We start from the raw sequence: 12,648 nt of genomic DNA, 5'->3' as shown, positions 1-12,648 counted from the left end.
GCTCGGTTTTATAACGAAAAAATTGAGTTGTTATAATTTTTTAATATTCAGTACCTACGTATAATTTACGTTATGAAGATTTTCCCTCTACATTTCGTTATTTATTTCAGTTATTACAAGTCTGACAAATACTCTTTGTAAGCTTTTACGTCCGCCAATACACCGTAACTATATTCTGAGAATCTCCACAAAGCGAGAAAACGAACGGGTTTTTTCAAGGTATTATTTTCAAGATATATCCATGGAAATGAAAAAGGAAGTTTTCAAAACAATTTTTATGAAACTGGTTGGTTGACCTACATTTGTTCGTATAACATCGTATATGATGGCAAAAACGAACCGTAGACCATTATTTAACTTTAAGTATTTCTTTGAAAAACACAGTTATTTGAATTGCGTTTACAAGTTCATTCAATAATAGCCACGGCCATTTTTACTGTAAAAAATTAAACTGTTAATTTTTCCACCATGTCATTGAATATCACTCAATATCGATAAAGTAGAACATGATCGGCACAACCCTACGAAATATTTCATGTTTTCCAAAACATCCAATAATCCATATTCATGTCGACAGGTGCGTGTCAAAGCCTTTCACATCCCTATAGGTTCGTCAATTCCTTTGATTGAAATTTCATATGATTACTTTCATATCACGGGTTCCATTTGCCGTTGAAGTAATGGCTTCGAGTCTTCCCGCCTATATTAATATTGTCTACAGTAATAAGTACGTTGATTTGTAATCGACATAAAAGTATTGAGGAAGTATCGAATAGAAATTGCTCCATAAGTAAAATTGGGTGGTATTTTTTGTATGGATAATTTGGTTGTAATGTACTTTATAAAAAAACTAAATTTTCGCGTACGACTTTTTTGTGAAAGTGTCCTATGAAATCCAGATCAGAAAATAGGTATGATCTAACAAAAAATCAAATCGGTGTACAACCTTATTTTGCAAAATATTGTATGGTAATAGTTTCCCACAGTTTCATCCGCGTCTCGTGGAAACGACTTTCTATACCCGGATTAAATATGGCCTATGTCATTCTGGAGTAGTGATGCTCGCTAAACGAAATTTCATTTTTCACATTTTTTTTTGTAATACCGAAGCCAGTATACAAACAAACAAAAATTCTTTATAATATTCATTAGTTAAGATATCATAAATTTAATAACAACAGATAGAATATCTGTGTCAAATTCCTTTATTGTGTCCAAAATATGAAGTGAAGTGAAGTGTCTCGTACAAATTGAAACACAGAACCTTTTACAAACTTCAGCTGTGACACGAAAAGTGTCAAGTGATTCTTTTTTTAACTTTTCTCTTATTGTATAGTGACGCAACGTAGGATTGTGGGTCGCGGGCACGGAGGAAGGAAAGATGAACGGAGATACCATAATGTGGGTAGGTCGGGCGCCTTCTTCTAGGTCAAAACACATAATAATATGGTGGGAATATGCGGTGGGAATGACTAAAACGATCTGTTACGAGAGAATTACCGAGGCATGCGGGATCTTTGGGACATCTGTCAACGATTTTTGGTATTACTAAAAATGGTCGCGTCTAAAGAAGGCGTATAAGGGCGAAAACAGTAACATTCCTCGTCCCCCGTACAACCGCATTTTGGCGAGCTTCTTAGGCGATTTTCCGTTATGGCACCTCCACTATTCTGTTGTTCTCTGTTCTCTATGGCTGCGGGTTTTTTTTTTCAACTTTATTAATTTGTCCAAGTTGACAGCGGGAGGACCAAATAATTTCGTGGGATGAAATTGATTTCTTTGTTATTTTTTTTGCGGAAACTTTTACGAGAAAAATTCGGAATTTCTGCAGCAGAAATTGGGGTTGTTAAAAGAATGATCGATGAGTACTAGAGTAATAGTGAAATGTACAAATAAAAAAAAATATTTTAAATGTAAATAATTATAAGTGTATGATATGGTTCATAGACATAGATTTAATTTCGAAGCATAATATTGTAATTGTAAATTATACATGCACAAAATAATTTCAAATTCATAAAACTTCTTACATTATTTTAAACAAAAGCGCTGAGAATAAATTATCCACTTCAACTTAAGCCTAAAATTTAGTACCCAAGAGAGAAGATAAGTTTAAGTATTAATAAATCACGTAACTTAGATATAATTTTATTTTTCGTAAAGTTATCTTACTTACAACTAAGCTACCACAATCTTTGTTTAGGCCAAAATAGATAAATTAAGTTACATAGGCATAACTTTCAATTGGAAAAATTGGTCATGGCTACGTCCAAAAACAGAAATGTAAAGTAAAAATAATTCGTGGCCTTACTGAGAATTTCTGATCAATATCCGAACGTAATTCATTGTATTAATTAGTGAACATTTAGCTACGTCATCGTTAGGGTGACCAAGAGTCCTGTTTTTGGCGGGATTTCCTAATTTCTGAAACGTTAATTTAACTGTGTTGAGAATTTTAATGGAAAATCATAACTATATTTTTTTATTGAAACTAATTTAAATATGCAAATTGTTGCGTTGAAATAGAAAGCGACATTACATTCCTAATTTTCAACGGAGCAACAAAAGCGTATTAAAATAGAGATACGCACGTCATTATTATCCCCATCCCTATCCTAATTTTATTGGGTTTGGTGTTCTTCCCTGTATCTAATGTCATCTTGCATATAACATTGAGAGAGATGCCTACAAAAATATTCAATGTATCACATTATGCACTTTCATCTCATGCCTATATTTTTATTCCTGTCCCGAAATTTAACAAACAGACATGTAACACTACTTCCAAAGCACCTCTAATTAATCTGAGCGAAGAAAATTTCGGTTGAAATCGTTTGAGAAATGAGCAGTTATGTTTACGATGTTAATGTAAAATAAACGTCTATAGCAATTAGAATAACCGACGCAGTTATTGTGGAAAATATTTCAGTAAGAAAGCACACTGGAGACTAAACAGTCGGCCGACAGTTGCCCTGATGGTTGGCAAACATTTTTGAAAGAAAATCTTGATTTGAGTCAAATTTTCAGTCGGTCTGATACAGGCTAAATACCTGATCTTTGTAATGTGCGTACTACCATTCATCTTCATACAGATTTATGAGCCCTAACCAACTGTCGGTCGACTAAAAGTTTTCAGTGTGTGGGTACATTTAGTGAGGCTGGTTGTTAATTTTGTAAATGTTTACTGTTTTTGGCATACTAGCATTATTTGAATATGAATTCTGTGGTATACTGCTGTCGAGTATTTCGGATTGTTGTTGATGTAATTCTGATGTAGATATTTTATTCAAGTCTTGTTTGTTTAAATGTATGCTTCATTACGTCATTCATAACGCCTGTTCCCGTATAGTGTTAAGAGATAGCCACATTTGTAGAGAGTAAGTAATATAAGGAGTCCTTACTTACTTGGTTAATCTATCGAGTGTGATCAGACAGTAAATATAGATTGCGACGATATAAGATAAACTTATTCGTCTCATACTAAATAATAATAAGCGCCTAAAAAGAATTCTCTTTCACTCAGAAAATTATCTTTCGATTACCATAATGAGATTTCGGCAAATTAGTTCAATTCCAAGAAAAACCTATCTAAAGAGTGGGTATGTTTGATATATTTATTTGGGTATGGTGGGTATATTTCTCCGCTCTGGTATATCTACGAGGCATTTGCGTGTCTCATGTCGTAAACTCAATGTTTGATTTTTAAAAATAGCAACTGAAAAACAAAAGTACTAAAATTTTAATTCTGAACAGTTTGTTGCTTTGCTTGAAGACGCTCATCTCCCAGAATCTACTACTGGTCCTAAAATCATTTTTTGTCAAATGGCTTGCTTTAAACTGTGTAAAGAAATAGATATATTCAACAAGCAATAGACGTCATCTGCCTGCAACCACAGGACAGCAATCTGCACATGATACATTGAGCGTTGAGCACAATAACGGTGGCTCAATGGCGTGTTTCAGCTGACCAGACTATACCGAGCTTGTTGTCTCGTGCCACATATTCATAGCGTATGTTGTAGGCATAGATGCAGTTTGAATTGGGTTAGAAATGGTGAAATGTTAGGTTGGAAATATTAGTTGTGTTTTATGTTTTCTTTTAGATCTATTTGTTCCTTACGCGGAATGGTTATAACATACTTTTAAAATGTAATTTCAAGTCTCTTAAGTTTATTTACATGTTATTAAAGTACATACCCTTCGTGGGTTATATAAGTACCTAAACTTTCCAGTTTAACTTGCCAAAAGTAAGGTAAGTTCTTTGTTCCGCAAAACTCACCACAAATGTTATGAGACTATTAAACTGTAGCTTCCAAGAACAGTCGACTATAAAATAAAACTAAGTAGCATTTGCGGCCATTTTAACTTTCCTACGAATTCTACATTATAACCATAATGACATACAAGTAATTTATAACAACATCGATCGATTCGTAATGAGTCACCGTGGTCATGAAACGTTCGCCATGTCAGTAATTTGCCCATAATTGGTCTATACGTTTCGCTTAACATGTTGATCCGTAGCATCGGTTCTTGCTAACGAGACACTGCATACATGTAGTTTCTGCAGCGAAGTCTTTTCACTATTAGCATTTGAACTTTGTGAATTTTGTTATTTGACATAATTATAGCGCTAAAAAGTTTTCAAGTGGCATGAATAATTCTGTGTTAGTAAAAACGCGTTTCTTGATTTGTACATAGGATGATGTATAACACCGTCGTTTAATTGGGAACAACATAGATATATACATACATCGTTCGTATGTTCGCCATTTCAGTAATGTTGCTGATCCGTAGCATTCGGTTCTTGCTAACGAGACACTGCATACGTGTAGTACGTTTCTGCTTTCCTAGTAGTTTCAGTATTGATATCAGTTTCCAGAAACGCTGGAGTGACATTAATGAGTACGTTTGTATGGAGTTTCAATTGAATGATATGGATTTAATTCTGTGTAACAACAGTATGAACTTTTGACGGATTTTTGTGATTTAACATATATTATATAATTTTAATAGGAGCATAGCAATGCAAAGCTTACAGCTAATTGTCAGTATGATTTCATACTATACCTTTCTTTTAGAAGCAAAATTTTATCCAAACCAAAGAAAAAACAAGTACGGTAAACCTGTTGAATAGAAATTTAAATAAAATCAAAGTCCGGAAACTCTTCAGCATCAGATTTCGCCAGTTCTTTGCGTTTTCCACTGAAGTGTGGAAGCAATTTAACTCGAGGGGTCTCGATAATGCCTCGAGTGCTGTTATTGGGCCCACAATTTGCATGGGCTTGGGCCCCCAGATTCCTGATTTAATATTCTTGTTAAATGCTTTTTTATCGGAATTTTGAGGCGTTTTTTTTGGCTTGTGGCGTGGGAGAATGGAGGTTTAATTTTTTTTATGATGATTTTGGTATTGAAAAGTTTTAAAGCTTAAAGAATTTATAGAGGTTTTAAATATGATATGAATTGAACAATGGCGATTATCAGTCAATAAATTTGTAATTTTAACTGCAATCATATCATATTTAAAAAATTGACTGATAACAAAAAAGTTGTCAGCATAAGTGAAATAGTCATTGGCATATAACGTCTGCATATAAACATAAATATTTTTAATTAAACTATTATCTCTTTATTTTTATATACTACAGCTTTTTATTATATTACCCAATATGTTTTTAGTACTCATCAGAATAAACGAAATATATTATGTGCCGTAAAATGTAAAATGATGACTTTATATTAGCTTTGGGCTACAATGCTTCATCATAAAGTAAGTATATTTTGTTTTTAATTTAGAGTTTATTATTTTATTTTTTTGTATGTGCCTCTTACAAATAATGTTATAAATTGAATAGGGTTATAAAAAAGGCCAAATAAAATATGTTTCGTAGACAAGGCAAATCTTGGTTATTCAGCGATTTTGTGTTGTTTCTGAGTTTCTATATGGCCTAACTGCAGTGTAAAACTCGACCGTACCTAGTAGTTATTTAGAGAGAAAAATCGATGGGTACCGAAGACATTATGCGTAGCCTAGTCTAGTACTCACAAACTTTGAAGAAAGTCGCTTTTGACCTTACTATTCCGACTAATGTCTGTCTTTCTGTCGCGCATTTAGGCTAAAACTACTAAACCGATTCAAATGGGTAAAAAGAAAGTCTGGCTAGAGCCTGAAAAAGAACATATTCAAGACACGGATTAATTACAGAAACGGATTAAAACGTTTATTTGAAAGAAAAAATAGCGGAATGCCACATATGCTTCAATCGTAATTGAGTCGTGGTTGGATCTCAGTCGGATGAAACATTTGATTAATAAAACTCACCTTTATCAGTGAACTTGGGCCTTGGGCCTGACCCTTATTATAATAATTCATGTATAACTAAGTAAGTTATCAATAACCGATTTAAGCAGAATTTTATTTCCCTCGGGATTCTACTAAATGATTCATTTAAAGGTCACCGGAAAAGGATGTTTTCGGATATCTGAGGTAGCCTCTTGAGACTTACCTGAGGTCTAGAACGCAAATTAGATGGAAGATTTATCTTTATAAAAAGGTCGAATTTGATTTTTGGTTTAGCGTTTATTTTGAGTTTAATGTGGATTAAGCAAGACCCAAAAATTTTGATTATTTTTTTATTATCTTCATTTGTTTATTTTATATCATATTCACATTTACAATTTGAAATATTCATCAAAAGAATATATTGAAACATCTCAAAATTTTAAAAATAGATGGTCATCGATATCGAGCATAGGCTAAGCTACCAGGGTGATAAGGGCTCTATTACCATAACCATGCAATTATAAAAATATTATTGAATGTCGTAGCAATAAAATTCCAAAGATACCTACTCAGCTAATTACGGTGCTGCTCCATTAAAAACTGTCATAAGACCCCTTTTGGGTCAAAAGACAAAAGATCGCAGAATATTACGAATTAACCCACAAATGACCAAATTAGAGACTCTTTAATGGTCTGCAAAACCATAGTGGTTTTACAAAAGAATTATAAAGTAACTTATCTTTTACAATAACCCTTGTACCAGTACATTTGACTTTTATTCCAAGTCACGGAGAACAAAATGACTAGCAGAGGTGCCATAACGGAAAATCTCCTAAGAAAGTAGTGCACCAAAATGCGCGGGACGAAGAACGTTACTGTCTACCTTGGACCCGACCATTTTTTGTAGTACCAAAAATCTTTGATGTCTTAAAGGATCCTAACGCCTCGTTAGTTCACATGTAACCAATCGTTTAGGTCATGCCCACCGTACCTATTTGACCTAGAAGATTTCGCCTGACCTACCTTTGTCATGGCATCTCCGTGCATCTTTCCCTACTCCGTGTTTCCACTACATTTAGGGCCCCAGTTAATTGAAACGATTACATGGTAATACAGCCTTTTTATTGTCCCCCGAGTCGTTTAAGGGTTGTAAAATGTAACATTTGGGAATAACTGTAATGGTAATATCGGGCGGTAATTGCTGTTACAAGATAACGGTTTTGAATGATTATGGATGCTGAATATAAATGAGTTTATAATATTTACTTGCTTTTGTCAGCGCTTTTACCTGCGCACTGGGAAAACAATTTTTCGTAAGCAGGTAAAAACTTGAATATGTTCTTTTTCAGGCTCTAGCCAGACTTTCTTTTTACCCATTTGAATCGGTTTAGTAGTTTTAGCCTAAATGCGCGACAGAAAGACAGACATTAGTCGGAATAGTAAGGTCAAAAGCGACTTTCTTCAAAGTTTGTGAGTACTAGACTAGGCTACGCATAATGTCTTCGGTACCCATCGATTTTTCTCTCTAAATAACTACTAGGTACGGTCGAGTTTTACACTGCAGTTAGGCCATATAGAAACTCAGAAACAACACAAAATCGCTGAATAACCAAGATTTGCCTTGTCTACGAAACATATTTTATTTGGCCTTTTTTATAACCCTATTCAATTTATAACATTATTTGTAAGAGGCACATACAAAAAAATAAAATAATAAACTCTAAATTAAAAACAAAATATACTTACTTTATGATGAAGCATTGTAGCCCAAAGCTAATATAAAGTCATCATTTTACATTTTACGGCACATAATATATTTCGTTTATTCTGATGAGTACTAAAAACATATTGGGTAATATAATAAAAAGCTGTAGTATATAAAAATAAAGAGATAATAGTTTAATTAAAAATATTTATGTTTATATGCAGACGTTATATGCCAATGACTATTTCACTTATGCTGACAACTTTTTTGTTATCAGTCAATCTTTTAAATATGATATGATTGCAGTTAAAATTACAAATTTATTGACTGATAATCGCCATTGTTCAATTCATATCATATTTAAAACCTCTATAAATTCTTTAAGCTTTAAAACTTTTCAATACCAAAATCATCATAAAAAAAATTAAACCTCCATTCTCCCACGCCACAAGCCAAAAAAAACGCCTCAAAATTCCGATAAAAAAGCATTTAACAAGAATATTAAATCAGGAATCTGGGGGCCCAAGCCCATGCAAATTGTGGGCCCAATAACAGCACTCGAGGCATTATCGAGACCCCTCGAGTTAAATTGCTTCCACACTTCAGTGGAAAACGCAAAGAACTGGCGAAATCTGATGCTGAAGAGTTTCCGGACTTTGATTTTATTTAAATTTCTATTCAACAGGTTTACCGTACTTGTTTTTTCTTTGGTTTGGATAAAATTTTGCTTCTAAAAGAAAGGTATAGTATGAAATCATACTGACAATTAGCTGTAAGCTTTGCATTGCTATGCTCCTATTAAAATTATATAATATATGTTAAATCACAAAAATCCGTCAAAAGTTCATACTGTTGTTACACAGAATTAAATCCATATCATTCAATTGAAACTCCATACAAACGTACTCATTAATGTCACTCCAGCGTTTCTGGAAACTGATATCAATACTGAAACTACTAGGAAAGCAGAAACGTACTACACGTATGCAGTGTCTCGTTAGCAAGAACCGAATGCTACGGATCAGCAATGTTTTACTGATTGACATTAATGCCAAAACTCCTTAAACACTACATTCAAATATAGTTACCCTACTTATTGTACGTACCAAACAAAACATACCAATTGTCTCTTTAACAAAAAGATACTAACAGTCAACAAAACTTTTGTCATTTCTAGACGGGGTCTGTTATTCATTAAAATAACAAGTTTCAAGTGAACTCCGTGAAATAGGCTAGGCTTAATTAAAACTAAAGAAAAAGGCGACGACTTAATACGAAAAGTTGCCTTGTTTGTGTCGACGTGTATTTTATGGGCAACTCTTTTAAAAATCCCCTTTTAATTGCCACTTCTATTTAAAAAAGTCGTGGTGACCTAGTGGGTAAAGAATCAACTCCTTTTTTATGGGGAATCATTAAATGACTCCTCCCTCTGCGGGTTAGCAGCGTGTGGGAGTGTCAGACTCTTACTGACTAAAACCCATCACGTTTCTTAGTAGGCCTTTTATGTACCATTGCCGCGGTAACTCTTTCGATAAATCCCCGAGCCTGTATCTAAGACACCAATGACTGTGTTTCGGAAGGCACGATAAACTGTAGGTTCCGGCTGTCATTTGAACATCTTGGCAGTCGTTACGGGTAATCAGAAGCCAGTAAGTCTTACATCTAGCCTTACCTTGTGGTATTGGGTTGCCCGGGTAAGTGGGTTGAGGAGAATAGATATACAGTCGCTCTTTGTAAAACACTCGGCTGCATCCAGTTAGACTGGAAGCCGACCCCAACATAGTTGGGAAAGGGCTAGTCCTGATGATCTTTTTATTTTGAAATCCTCTTTTAATTGCCACTCAAAGTTTTTGGTGGGCACTCTATTTAGTTTTTATTCCCTTTAGCGCAGTCGTGTATCGTGCGTTTTTTTAACTGGCTTTTTCGTGCGTTCAGTTTTGTTTATCTGTTACAGTTTCAATCCTTTTTATAGTGGTCATTTGTTGGTTGAAAACCTGGTTTTTGTAGTTTAAAATTACGGCTGGTTTTAAAAGCTTGACTTTTTGCGGGTTTTTGTTGAGATAATGTTTAATGAAATGTCATAAAAATTTAGATAAAGTGAAAGCAGTAGTATATTCTATTTTTTATTTTTGTAAATGTCCCACTATATATAGCTGTCAAAACTTGACCCTGTAAAGCTTTTCATATTATTTCATTCAGCTAGACAGATAATATTTAGTCGTAACATTTTCTACGACACAAGAATGCAATCATAGAATGACCTATAAAGCAGCTTAGAGCAACAAAAGTAGATAAAAATTGCTCTTCTAGTCCTAAGAAAAAAAAAACTTTTTGCATTGCTCTCCTATAGACTTGTTCAATCTAGGCATTGTCGGTGCGTCGAGTAATTTCTTGAAGCCATTCTGAAGATAACTGGAGACTTGCTAATTTTTTTCACAAAGTCTATAAGAAGTTGTGCGAAGAAAGATTTTTGTTAAGCCGTGTTAATTTTCTTTAGGTATTCTTAGTTTCTTGTAAGACAGGCTGAAGAGATTTTTTATAAAAGTAGGTTTTATATATTTAGTTGGCAAAAGTTTGAATGTAAGCTTGGATTACATTAGAATAAATATGACGAGTATTAAAATAAAGTATGTAAGAGATAAATAGAAATCAAATTATGTTTATCTTTGATATGAACCCGCCTCATAAAACTGAATAGCATCAATTACTTAATGAAAGTATGATATTTAGACGTTTTATTTGATATAATAAATAATGCCTCTAAAATGTATTAGAATTTATTACAAAGAAACCAAGCTAAAGTTTGACATGTAGTGCTTTAAAATCGGATATATTTTTTTAAAATAAAATACATATTACTTAAATAGACTTTTGCCTCATGTCTGTTTAACTTTGTAAAAGTTTCAAATATACATTTATGATTTCAAAATACCCTATTTAGATTTTAAATAAACAAACACATCATCAGACCGATCCCGTCAGAAAGAAAACTACTGAAACTAAATAAAAAAGTCCCGCTGTCCATTTATGGAACGTACGGTCGACTGACCCTACCAACTCTGGGAATAGAATAAATGAATATGTAGGACGCCGAGCTAAATATTTACGTGCAATGGTATAGAAAACAGGTAAAGAATGCATTTCGTACGAATTCTGTGACGAACCCTAAATTAAATGTATACTTGGAAAACGGTATTTGTAGAAGTAAATAGATGTTACCTGCGGTTACACATACGTTCCAAGGGTACTTGGTACATCGCGTTGCAAGGATAGAATTTATTTCCAGTAACAGGATAAAACGCCAATAAAGGGCTCATCTAACACATTTCGATTTTTTCAGCCGGACCATAGTAGTTCCTCAAATTAGCGCGTTGAAACAAATAAACTCAGATTAACAATAGTAGCAGGAATAGATAAAAGCAGTCATATTTTCTTAAAAAATATTAGTAGTTTTTAGCACAAAATAATATTTTTATTACCCATACTGCTTAGTCAAGCATAAACTAAAGAGTCATTATTTTTGTGGTTTCAGCCGACATAAAACATTTGTAATCAGAGTCAACGTTGCGGGCAAAACCTAGTTTATTTTAAGGTTCAACTTCCAAGTTATAAAGGAGTTACTTTGATTGACCTTTAAAACTTAGTGCCTGTTAAGTTAGCAGGTTCACGTTTAACTTCAATGTCTTGATTAGCCCGGAAATTAACTTCGAAAGAACTTAAGTGGTAGGGTAACTGTGATATCCTTTGTTATATGAAATGTGAACCTAGTAATTTACTTTCCTAACTGTGATTATAAATGTCAGTTTTCGTTTGGCAAGCACCTTAAGTAAGCGCGGTGATTAATGTTATTTATTTATTTCTTCTCTGTACAAGAAGAGGTCCATGTCCAATCTTACCAAGAAGTATTGGGTTGCCAGGGTTACTGGGTTGTGGAGGTCAAATAGGCAGTCGCTCCATGTGAAACAGAAGTACTCAGCTGCATCCAGTTAGACTCGAAGCCGACCACAACATATATTATTTGTTAAAAGGCTAGGCAGATGATGACCAGAGGCCTGTGCCATGCTGTAGTATACATTAATGGGCAAGGTTTTTGATGACTTTGTGAATTGATGAGCTCTCAAAGGCTTCATTGGTTTCAACTCAGCTCCCAGATATATTAGGCTACCCGTGACCTGAATAAGGAAATAGGTTATTATTATGATCTGAATACAAAAGTAGTTGAAGCTTGAAACTTGTAAACCCGCACTCTAGAAGCCTTTTGCGAATTTACACGTTATAATTAAATATGCACTTATAGAAGCATACAGAGAATGAGACTTTTAAGAATAAATTAATGATTAATAAGAAAAGTTAGATAGATTTACTCTTTATTATGTACGTACAAAAATGAAAATACAACAAATCAATACTAAATATTTTAACGTCGTTGAAAAAACAAACGGTCTTATCGCTAAAAGCGATCTCTTACAATTTTATTAACAGAACTAGCTGTTGCCCGCAACTTCGTCTGCGTGGGCAATACAGAATAGTCAAAATACTTCTTATCCCGTAGGTGCATTCTTTCACGTGACAGTATAATTAGGATTAGCACTTAGCAGTCGCATAGATTCATGTTGTTCATTCATTCATGTTGTGTTGTGGATGTGACCATTTATCTAAA

Source organism: Helicoverpa zea, chromosome 23 (genome assembly GCF_022581195.2).
Source record: "Helicoverpa zea isolate HzStark_Cry1AcR chromosome 23, ilHelZeax1.1, whole genome shotgun sequence".
Taxonomy (NCBI): Eukaryota; Metazoa; Arthropoda; class Insecta; order Lepidoptera; family Noctuidae; genus Helicoverpa; species Helicoverpa zea.
Note: the sequence above shows the minus strand (reverse complement) of the source record.